A 13,020-nucleotide genomic window follows, 5' to 3' on the forward strand; every position below is an offset into this window, starting at 1 on the left:
AACTTGTCCCTGAGCTAACAGAATGCCCCCTCATGTATCTTTTATTCTTATCCATGTTCACATAAATCACTGATCCTTATACTCAGTCACTAATGCCACAAAGTACCTAGACCTGTTGCTCAATTAACTTTTAAAGTGAGTCCATGTAATAGCTTACAACTTCTTCGTGGTATTATCTAGTGTTCCTCCTGGCTTCATCCTGAAGTCTTAGCATGGCAGTATACAAGTATGTTGCTCTCCCCTATACACATACAGCCACACAACCATCCATCTCAACTGCCCCTGAATTTAGAGAATGCTCCTGATGTTGCCTCTTATATATGCCTTGTCCCTCATAACTCATGGACAGCTGCCAATAATGCCAGATGTTGGAATTTTTTACTTCTTACAGTACAAAAAATACAGTAATAGAAAACTTAGTGCAGAGGGTTAAGGCTCTGGCTTGACAAGATGCTTCTTGTCCCAAGTATACAGTGTTCAAAACAGCCCCCCCCCCTTGCTTTAACTTGTTTTTGTTCTCAGAGATTTAATTTAATATGTAAGCTGATATAAGGTTTGAAACTTCCCCCTTTTACGTTAACTATATATAATAAAGAGTATCCATGGTGTCTAGTATTCCCCATATAGGTTCATAGGTATGTACTAAGCTAATGGCCCTGGAGCCTTTACAAGACTAGCCCATAGGCTTACTCTGGCTTTGTACCACCCGACCTTAGTTCCTAGTGGCTCTGTCGAGTAGAGCCACTGGAGTGATCCCCAGGGTGAATTTTCTATTTCCCATCCACTCATCAAGATTCCTCTTGAAGAGGGCCAGTGAAGTGCTCTGCTTGACATGTATAGGAAGTCTTTTCCATAGCATGGGCAGTCTCTGTCCCTCCAGCATGTTCTGTTGATTGTGGTAATGAGGTTGAGGTCTGTGGAGCGTGTGGTGTGGAGAGATTGGGATTTCTTTAGATGTAGCATTTCTAACAGTGCTGGTTCAGACATGACTTTGTAAGTCAAGCAGAGAGTGGCTCTACATAGGCGATATGAGATAGAGAATAGTTGGAGTTTTTTGAATCTGTCCATATAGGACAAATGTTTAAGGCCTGGGATCCTCTTTGTGAGGTACTTTTGTGGCCTCTCCAGTTGTTGCAGGTGTCTAGTGAGGTACATGCCAAATGGGGCATTGTACTCGATGACTGGCCTAATGAGGGATGAGTAGAGGGAGACAGTAACCACTTTCTTCCTGGATACAAAACCCTTAGCAATGAGATGTGCCACATAGAAGGACTTTCTGACCACAGTGGTAATGTGGTGGTCAAAAGAGAGGTTGCTGTCAACCTGTGTACCTAGATCTCTTATAACGCCTTCTGTGTTCAGTGGACTACCATCGATGTGGTAATTCAAGGGAACTGGGTTTTTCCCAGGGAGGATGATGATACATTTTTGGCATTGAGCTTAAGACCATGGTTCTGGCACCAGTCGTTGGTCTCATTGAGGCCTTTCTGTAGGATGCCAACATCACTTGTGGAGTTAATAATAACTCCCAACTTGCAATCGTCTGCAAACATTGTCAGCCAGAGTCCCTTTATGTTGTCCTGGACTTCAGAGAAGTAGATACCAAACAGGAGAGGACCCAGGACCGAACCCTGTGGGAGTCCACTTGTGACTGGTTGACAGTCTGACTTGGAGTCAGCTACTTTCACACTGTGGGTTCTATCTGTGAGTCAGTTTGCAACCCACCTAGTGATATAGGGGTTGATGCCTAGCTTAGTGAGTTTTTCTATGATTCCTGAGTAGGGAATGGTATCAAAGGCCTTGGCCAGATCAAGGCAGGCTATATGAACCACCTTGCCTTCATCCACAGCTCTGGTGACTTACTCAAAGAAGTCGACCAAGTTGAGCAGGCATGATCTATCCTTCACAAAACCAAACTGTGTAGGATCCAGAGTTTGGAGATTCCCTATAGCCGTGTTTATTAGGTCCATGATGATGCATTCCATTTCCATAGCTTTGCATATCAGACTTGTCAGGCTAATGAGGTGATAGTTCCCAGGGTCTGTAGTCGCTCCTCCCTTGTGGAGAGGGATAACTGCACCAGTGCACCATTTGGTAGGGACAAAGCCTGAGGAGAGGCTGTGATTGAAAAGGGCACACAGGTGAGGTGCCAGTTCACTCTGTAGTTCATGTAGAATACAGCTGGGGATATTGTCAGGTCCCATAGAAGCTGTATTCTTGGCCTTGGACAGTGCTGTTTTAACCTCTGCAGCAGTAATATTGGGTGCCTGGCAATCTACTGGTATTGTGATTGGTCCTTTGGGGGGGGGGATGGGTAAAGTTGACACTGAATCTGTCGGCCAGTATATTGGCAATATCTGTTGGCTTGGTATAGGAGGTACCATTGTGTAGTAGCTTAGAGCAAATCTGGGTATTGCAGTGGAGATTCTTTACATAACTATAGAATGCCTTATGGTTGCCTTTACTATCTGCTGCAATTCTGTTTTCATTGCTAGCTTTAGAGGAATTGATGAGGGATCTCGACCTTTTGTTGAGGCTGATAAGGGAGTTTTTCCAGTCTTGGGACTTCACCTTGTTCCGCATCAGTTTCCTCCTTCTGTTGTAGAGTTTGTTTATGGCAGGGAACCACCAGATTGGCGTCCTTTTTTTGAGGAGAGCATCTTGGTTCTATTGGGTATGGTGAGATCCATGCATTTGTGTACTCATTCGTACAGTGCATTGGTGTATGATTCGGTGGTCATGCAACTATTCTCCATTTGCATGGATGCCGTGAAGTTAGCCACCTCTGTTTTTAGAAGCTCAAAAAATAGCTTTGGAGAAGTTTTTCATGGTGGTTACCTTTGTGGAGGGGGTGGGAGGGATGTGGATTTCCAAGGTGATTAGTTTGTGGTCGGATCTAACCGGGGAGGAGTTGACTATTGGTGTAGAGCAACGGTTACCCATGTTAGTAATAACCAGGTCAAGGATGTTGCTACCTCTACTGGGGGTAAGAACGAGCTGGTCCAGGGCATTGGAATTAATGAATTCCAGAAAGCTTTGGGCAAGTGTATTGGTACTTGAGTAGTTTTCCCAGTTAATGGAGGGGTAGTTGAAGTCGCCCACTATGAGAGTGTTAGGTTGGACCCTAATATTCTCCAGGGTGCTTAGGAATGTGGAGTGTGAGTCTTGGGACATGGTTGGGGACCTATAGCATGCTACGACCTGAATCGCTGTCTTACCCAATGTTAGCTGCACCTGAAGTGTCTCAGATGCGTTATGTTGGGCTACCAGTCTGGAGACGTGGGCATCCTTTATGAATAAGGAAACACCACCAGCTTTAGAGCTTTGGTCCAATTTCTGGGGCCAAAAGGTGTGGAATGAGTTACAGTCTGGTAGTGCAGGGGTACTTTTTGCTGTCTTGAACCAGGTCTCTGTTACAACACAATGTTGATGTTCTCCATTTTAAGGAGTGTTTCGAGCCAGTGCATTTTGAGATTTAGACTTCTAGCATTGAGCAGCATGACCATCAGATTGCATTTGTTTGTAGCTGTTATGGTGGTAATTTGGTCTTTGGAACACCACCTAAAAATGCACTATAGGGGTGGCAAGAGCCTTAGCCAGTATTCAGAAGCTCAGGGGTGACCAATGCAAGCCATCTCTGGCAAAACATCGAGGTTTGTCAGTCATGTCATCCCAGGCAGACATATACTGGATCCCCTTAGAATGATACCAGAAACTTAGTCAATTGTTTAATTCAATCATTTTCTGCTTGTACTGTGTTATCATTCTGGGTGATGGTAGGATGCTGCTCAGGGCTATGGTCATGCCCACCTGGGCTACATAATCTGAGAGCTCCTCCATGTCTCTTTTCATGTAGTCCAGGTAGGTACGTCTTAGGTCATTCACACCCACATGTACAATGACAGAGTCATATTTGTACCTGTTGTTGAGGGACCTGAGTGCATGCGTTATGTGGTGGATCCTGATGCCTGACAGGCAGCTGACTGTCACTTTCTCCTTATTCAACCTAGTGAGTGAGACATCAGTGTGCCTCACTATCGAGTCACCTATGACTAGTGTGTTGGGGATGCTGTTTTGTCTTAGGGGCTTTGGTTGAGTGGCACACTGTTTAGGAGAGTTATGTGTCTTGTGATTAGTGTTGTGGTCGAATCTGTTTCTGCCTTTGAGGTCTCTGCTGTTAGAGTAGATTTTAATTGACAGCCTCAGCGAAGGTGGGTGTGTGGTTTGTGCTTTTATGTGAAGACAGTGCTGGTGTGTGTTCTGAAGGGCTGTGTGTTCCATGTGGTGTGGTGCAAGTGTTGACCTTCTTCTCTTGACCAGCTATTCCGGTCTTGGCTGGAGAGTGCGTGGCTTCCAGTTTGGATATATAAGTGCATCTCTTGTAAGTTTCAGTGTTGGGAGGTAAGACCAGAGGGTCGTCAGTGTACATGAGGCGGTTGCTACATTGTCTCAGGATGCCTGAGTCCACCAGGTTAATAGGAGAAAGCATAAGGAACTGACCTTCAGACATGCCTGGAGGGGTGGGCATTAATAATAAGTACTGGAGCTGTTTCCCTGTAAAACGTTTAGTGCTGGTAACACTTGTGTGCTACAATTGCTGCAGGAAGTCTAGTAGAGTGCTAAACTAATAAGCTAGTAAAAGTGCAGGAGAGGAGAAAACTAGCAGATCTAAGGGAAAAATGAAGAGCAGACTATGGCATTGCACAGAAGCTTACAAACAGTCCTGGATACATCAAATCTGTATCTGGACTAGACTAGTTACAGGAAAGGTGGGAAACAAGTGCAAACACAGGCTTTTAAACCAGAAAGTTGAAAGAGATGGAAAAACTGCCCAAACGGCCAATAAACTCCAATTTCTGGGCCAGAAACCACTGCTCTTGTGGTAGATAGGCTACCTAGTGCTTACCACTCCCACTGATAAGTTAGAAGGCTTCCCTCCAACACTGAAAGGCTTGGGGGTGCTCCAAAGTTTACCAACAGTCATGGACACAGCAAATCTGTATCTGGACTAGACTAGTTACAGGAAAGGCAAGAAACACGCTTAGAATGTTTTTTCCAGAAAGAAGCTAAAACAGCACTCAAAACAATACAGTGCAAGCTAGCACACTTGAGTGTGTAGCAGTACTAAAGCAAATACAGTTTAAATAAATGCAATTTATTCAAAATGTATTTTGAACTAAATTCAACTCTAAACAGTCAAAAAGGGAAAAAAATATACTTAGCTGAGAAGCACACTCAGAACTCAAGGAGATTTATTTATTTATTTATTTTTGTTACTAAAGTGCAAAGGAAAAAGGGAGGAACAGAAGATAATTCAAGGTTAAGAACCTAAGAGGGTTGATCTTCTCAACTGTTCTCTGTATATTAGGTAGAATGAACACTAGATTGGGAGGAGTGTCCCAGATCAAAATTACAGTAGGGGTGGGCAACTGCAAAGCCACCAACTATAACAACACCACAAGAATAGGGTTGGTGGGAGGGAGAAAACCAGGTTCAGAACGGATGACAAAACAGCAAAGTCAGCAAATATATAAAATAATTCAGTCATGCAAAAAAATTAAGACAATGCAGAACTATAAAAAGTTAAAGTGCCAAGGAATATACTTATCTGCCATATAATTCCAGATTGTTTGAGAAGCAGTCCAGTCAGAACACAAGGAGATTCTAATAGCGCATGCAGGAATTTACAAATAGGCACTATTTTTTAAATCAGCAAGCCTTAAAACAATCAGATAACACAAAAGCTGTTGGACCAGTTTTATAAACATTAACACCACCACAGGAATAGTGGGGGGGGCAGTTTCAGAAGAGATGGGAAAACAGGCAAAAAAAAAAAGGCAGCAAATATATAAAATAATTCAGTCAGGCAAAAAAATTAAGACAATGCAGAACTCTGAAAAGTTAAAGTGCCAAGGAATATATTTATTTGCCTTATAATTCCAGATTGTTTGAGAAGCACTCCAGTCAGAACACAAGGAGATTCTAACAGTGTATGCAGGAATTTACAAATAGGGAATATTTTTAAATCAGCAAGCCTTGAAACAATCAGATAACACAAAAGCTATTAGACCAGTTTTATAAAGTTTAACACCACCACATGAATGTGTATGGGGGGGGGGGCAGTTTCAGAACAGATGAGAAAACAGCAAACAAAGTCAGCAAATATATAAATTAATTCAGTCAGGCAAACAAATTAAGACAATGCAGAACTCCGAAAAGTTAAAGTACCAAGGAATATACTTATATGCCTCATAATTCAGTTTGCTTGAGAAGCACTTTCATCAGAATAGCAGGATATTCTAACAGTGTATGCAGGAATTTACAAATAGGGAATATCTTTTAAATCAGCAAGCCTTGAAGCAATCAGACAACACAAAAGTTGTTATACAAGTTTTATAAACTTTTTCATCACCACAGGAATAGGGGGGAACCAGTTTCAGAACAGATGAGAAAACAGCAAAAAGTGAGCAAATATATAAAAAAATTCAGTCAAACAAAATAAATTAAAACAATGCAGAACTCTGAAAAGTTAAAGTGACAAGAAATATACTTATCTGCCTTATAATTCCAGATTGTTTGAAAAGCACTCCACTCAGAACACAAGGAGATTCTAACAGTATATGCAGGAATTTACAAATAGGGAATATTTTAAATTAGCAAGTCATAAAACAATCAGGTAACACAAAAGCTGTTAGACCAGTTTTATAAACTTTAACACCAACACAAGAATACGGGGGGGATCTAGTTTCAGAACAGATGAGAAAACAGAAAACAATGTCAGCAAATATATAAAATAATTCAGTCAGGTAAAAAAATTAAGACAATATAGAACTGTGAAAAGTTAATGTGCCAGGGAATATACTTATCTGCCTTATAATTCCAGATTGTTTGAGAAGCACTCGAGTCAGAACAACAAGGAGATTCTAACAGTGTATGCAGGAATTTAGAAATAGCGACTATTTTTAAATCAGCAGGCCTTGAAAGAATGAGATAACACAAAAGCTGTTAGACCAGTTTTATAAACTTTAACACCAACATGGGAATGTGGGGGGGGAGGGCAGTTTCAGAATGGATGAGAAAACAGCAAACAAAGTCAGCAAATATATAAAATAATTCAGTCAGGCAAAAATTAAGACAATGCAGAACTCTGAAAAGTTAAAGTGCCAAGGAATATACTTATCTGCCTTATAATTCCAGATTGTTTGAGAAGCACTCCAGTCAGAACTCAATGAGATTCTAAATGTGAATGCAGGAATTTACAAACAGGGACTATTTTTCCATCAGGAAGCCTTGAAACAATCAGATAACACAAAAACTGTTGGACCAGTCTTTTAAACATTAACACCACAACAGGAACAGTGGGGGGACCAGTTTCAGAAGAGATGGGAAAACAGCAAAAAAAAGACAGCAACTATATAAAATAATTCAGCAGGCAAAAAAATTAATACAATACAGAACTCTGAAAAGTTAAAATGCCAAGAAATATATTTATCTGCCTTATAATTCCAGATTGTTTGAGAAGCATTCTAGTCAGAACACAAGGATATTCCAACAGTGTATGCAGGAATCTACAAATAGGGACTATTTTTAAATTCGCAAGCCTTGAAACAATCACATAACACAAAAGCTGTTAGACCAGTTTTATAAACCTTACCACCACCACATGAATGTGTATGTGTGTGTGTGGGGGGGGGGACCAGTTTCAGAACAGATGAGAAAACAGCAAACAAAGTCAGCAAATATATAAATTAATTCAGTCAGGAAAAAAATTAAAACAATGCAGAACTCCGAAAAGTTAAAGTGCCAAGGAGTATACTTATTTGCCTTATAATTCAGTTTGCTTGCAAAACAGTTTCGTCAGAACAGCAGGAGATTCTAACAGTGTATGCAGGAATTTACAAATAGGGAATATTTTTAAATCAGCAAGCCTTGAAGCAATCAGACAACAGAAAAGCTGTTATACCAGTTTTATAAACTTTTTACCACCACAGGAATAGGGGGGAATCAGTTTCAGAACAGATGAGAAAACAGCAAAAAGTCAGCAAATATATAAAATAATTCAGTCAGGCAAAAGAAATTAAAACACTGCACAACTGCGAAAAGTTAAAGTGACAAGGAATATACTTATCTCCCTTATAATTCCAGACTGTTTGAGAAGCACACCAGTCAGAACACAAGAAGATTTTAACAGTGTATGCAGGAATTTACAAATAAGGGCTATTTTTAAATCAGCAAGCCTAGAAACAATCACATAACACAAAAGCTGTTAGACCAGTTTTATAAACTTTAACACCAACACAAGAATATGGGAGAACCAGTTTCAGAGCAGATGAGAAAACAGAAAACAAAGTTAGCAAATATATAAAATAATTCAGTCAGGTAAAAAAAGTAAGACAATGCAGAACTGTGAAAAGTTAAAGTGCCAGGGAATATACTTATCTGCCTTATAATTCCAGATTGTTTGAGAAGCAGTCCAGTCAGAAGAAACGGAGATTGTAATAGCGTATGCAGGAATTTACAAATAGGGACTATTTTAAATTAGCAAGTCATGAAACAATCAGATAGCACAAAAGTTGTTAGACCAGTTTTATAAACATTAACACCACCATAAGAATAGGGGGGAACCAGTTTCAGAACAGACGTAAAAACAGGAAACAAAGTCAGCAAATATGTAAAATAATTCAGTCAGGCAAAAAAATTAAGACAATGCAGAACTCCGAAATCTTAAAGTGCCAAGGAGTATACTTATATGCCTTATAATTCAGTTTGCTTGCGAAGCACTTTCATCAGAACAGCAGGAGATTCTAACAGTGTATGCAGGAATTTACAAATAGGGAATATTTTTAAATCAGCAAGCCTTGAAGCAATCAGACAACACAAAAGCTGTTATACCAGTTTTATAAACTTTTTCACCACCACAGGAATAGGGGGAACCAGTTTCAGAACAGATGAGAAAACAGCAAAAATTGAGCAAATATATAAAATAATTCAGTCATGCAAAAGAAATTAAAACAATGCACAACTGTGAAAAGTTAAAGTGACAAGGAATATACTTATCTGCCTTATAATTCCAGATTGTTTGAGATGCGCACCAGTCAGAAAACAAGGAGATTTTAAGAGTATATGCAGGAATTTACAAATAGGGACTATTTTTAAATCAGCAAGCTTTGAAACAATCACATAACACAAAAACTGTTAGACCAGTTTTATAAACTTTAACACCAACACAAGAATACGGGGGAACCAGTTTCAGAGCAGATGAGAAAGCAGAAAACAAAGTTAGCAAATATATAAAATAATTCAGTCAGGTAAAAAAATTAGGACAATGCAGAACTGTGAAAAGTTAAAGTGCCAGGGAATATACTTATCTGCCTTATAATTCCAGATTATTTGAGAAGCAGTCCAGTCAGAACAAACGGAGATTATAATAGCATATGCAGGAATTTACAAATAGGGACTATTTTAAATTAGCAAGTCTTGAAACAATCAGATAACACAAAAGCTGTTAGAGCAGTTTTATAAACTTTAGCACCACCACAAGAATAGGGGGGAACCAGTTTCAGAACAGACGAGAAAACAGGAAACAAAGTCAGCAAATATGTAAAATAATTCAGTCAGGCAAAAAATTTAAGACAATGCAAAACTGTGAAAAGTTAATGTGCCAGGGAATATACTTATCTGCCTTATAATTCCAAATTGTTTGAAAAGCCTCCAGTCAGAACACAATGAGATTCTAACAGTGTATGCAGGAATTTACAAACAGGGAATATTTTTAAATCAGCAAGCCTTGAAACAATCAGATAACACAAAAGCTGTTAGACCAGTTTTATAAACTTTAACACCACCACATGAATGTGTGGGGTGGGGGACCGGTTTCAGAACAGATGAGGAAACGGCAAACAAAGTCAGCAAATATATATATTAATTCAGTAAGGCAAACAAATTAAGACAATGCAGAACTCTGAAAAGTTAAAGTGCCAAGGAATATACTTATGTGCCTTATAATTCAGTTTGCTTGAGAAGCACTTTCGTCAGAACAGCAGGAGATTCTAACAGTGTATGCAGGAATTTACAAATAGGGAGTATTTTTAAATCAGCAAGCCTTGAAGCAATCAGACAACAGAACAGCTGTTATACCAGTTTTATAAACGTTTTCACCACCACAGGAATAGGGGGGAACCAGTTTCAGAACAGATGAGAAAACAGCAAAACGTGAGCAAATATATCAAATAATTCAGTCAGGCAAAAGAAATTAAAACAATGCACAACTGCGAAAAGTTAAAGTGACAAGGAATATACTTATCTGCCTTAAATTCCAGGTTGTTTGAAAAGCACACCAGTCAGAACAAAAGGAAATGTTAACAGTGTATGCAGGAATTTACAAATAGGGACTATTTTTAAATCAGCAAGCCTTGAAACAATCACATAACACAAAAGCTGTTAGACCAGTTTTATAAACTTTAACACCAACACAAGAATACGGGGGAACCAGTTTCAGAGCAGATGAGAAAACAGCAAACAAAGTCAGCAAATATATAAAATAATTCAGTCAGGTAAAAAAATTAAGACAATACAGAACTGTGAAAAGTTAAAGTGCCAGGGAATATACTTATCTGCCTTATAATTCCAGATTGTTTGAGAAGCAGTCCAGTCAGAACAAACAGAGATTATAATAGCGTATGCAGGAATTTACAAATAGGGACTATTTTAATTTAGCAAGTCTTGAAACAATCAGATAACACAAAAGCTGTTAAACCTTTTTTTATAAACTTTAACACCACTACAGGAATAGGAAAAAATAGTCCATATTTGTAAATTTCTGCAACACTGTTAGAATCTCATACTGTTCTGACTGGAGTGCTTCTCAAACAATCTGGAATTATAAGTTTTGGAATGGATGAGAAAGCAGCAAAGTCAGGAAATATATAAAATAATTCAGTCAGGCAAAAAAATTAAGACAATGCACAACTCTAAAAAGTTAAAATGCCAAGAAATATACTTATCTGCCTTATAATTCCAGATTGTTTGAGAAGCATTCCAGTCAGACACAAGGAGATTCTAACAGTGTATGCAGGAATTTACAAATAGGGACTATTTTTAAATCAGCAAGCCTTGAAACAATCAGATAACACAAAAGCTGTTAGACCAGTTTAATAAACTTTAACACCACCACATGAATGTGTGTGTGTGTGGGGGGACCAGTTTCAGAACAGATGAGAAAACAGCAAACAAAGTCAGCAAATATATAAATTAATTCAGTCAGGAAAAAAATTAAGACAATGCAGAACTCCGAAAAGTTAAAGTGCCAAGGAGTATACTTATATGCCTTATAATTCAGTTTGCTTGCAAAGCACTTTCATCAGAACAGCAGGAGATTCTAACAGTGTATGCAGGAATTTACAAAGAGGGAATATTTTTAAATCAGCAAGCCTTGAAGCAATCAGACAACAGAAAAGCTGTTATACCAGTTTTATAAACTTTTTACCACCACAGGAATAGGGGGGAACCAGTTTCAGAACAGACGAGAAAACAGCAAAAAGTGAGCAAATATATAAAATAATTTAGTCAGGCAAAAGAAATTAAAACAATGCACAACTGCGAAAAGTTAAAGTGACAAGGAATATACTTATCTGCCTTATAATTCCAGATTGTTTGAGAAGCACACCAGTCAGAACACAAGGAGATTTTAACAGTGTATGCAGGAATTTACAAATAGGGACTATTTTTAAATCAGCAAGCCTTGAAACAATCACATAACACAAAAGCTGTTAGACCAGGTTGATAAACTTTAACACCAACACAAGAATATGGGAGAACCAGTTTCAGAGCAGATGAGAAAACAGAAAACAAAGTTAGCAAATATATAAAATAATTCAGTCAGGTAAAAAAATTAAGACAATGCAGAACTGTGCAAAGTTAAAGTGCCAGGGAATATACTTATCTGCCTTATAATTCCAGATTGTTTGAGAAGCAGTCCAGTCAGAAGAAACGGAGATTGTAACAGTGTATGCAGGAATTTACAAATAGGGACTATTTTAAATTAGCAAGTCATAAAACAATCAGATAGCACAAAAGTTGTTAGACCAGTTTTATAAACATTAACACCATCATAAGAATAGGGGGGAACCAGTTTCAGAACAGACGTAAAAACAGGAAACAAAGTCAGCAAATATGTAAAATAATTCAGTCAGGCAAAAAATTTAAGACAATGCAAAACTGTGAAAAGTTAATGTGCCAGGGAATATACTTATATGCCTTATAATTCAGTTTGCTTGAGAAGCACTTTCATCAGATCACAAGGAGATTCTAACAGTGAAGGCAGGAATTTACAAATAGGGAGTATTTTTAAATCAACAAGCCTTGAAACAATCAGATAACACAAAAGCTGTTATACCAGTTTTATAAACTTTTTCACCACCACAGGAATAGGGGGGAACCAGTTTCAGAACAGATGAGAAAACAGCAAAAAGTGAGCAAATATATAAAATAATTCAAGTCAGGCAAAAGAAATTAAAACAATGCACAACTGCAAAAAGCTAAAGTGACAAGGAATATACTTATATGCCTTATAATTCCAGATTGTTTGAGAAGCACACCAGTCAGAACACAAGGAGATTTTAACAGTGTATGCAGAAATTTACAAATAGGGACTATTTTTAAATCAGCAAGCCTTGAAACAATCACATAACACAAAAGCTGTTATACCAGTTTTATAAACTTTAACACCACCACAAGAATAGAGGGGAACCAGTTTCAGGACAGATGAAAAAACAGCAAACCAAGTAAGCAAATATATCAAATAATTCAGTCAGGTAAAAAAATTAAGACAATGCTGAACTGTGAAAAGTTAAAGTGCTAGGGAATATACATATCTGCCTTATAATTCCAGATTGTTTGAGAAGCAGTCCAGTCTGAACAAATGGAGATTATAATAGCGTATGCAGGAATTTACAAATAGGGACTATTTTAAATTAGCAAGTCTTGAAACAGTCAGATAACACAAAAGCTGTTAGATCAGTT

The sequence above is a fragment of the Protopterus annectens genome, chromosome 9.part0, assembly GCF_019279795.1.
Source record: "Protopterus annectens isolate FY-2018-M chromosome 9.part0, PAN1.0, whole genome shotgun sequence".
Taxonomy (NCBI): domain Eukaryota; kingdom Metazoa; phylum Chordata; order Ceratodontiformes; family Protopteridae; genus Protopterus; species Protopterus annectens.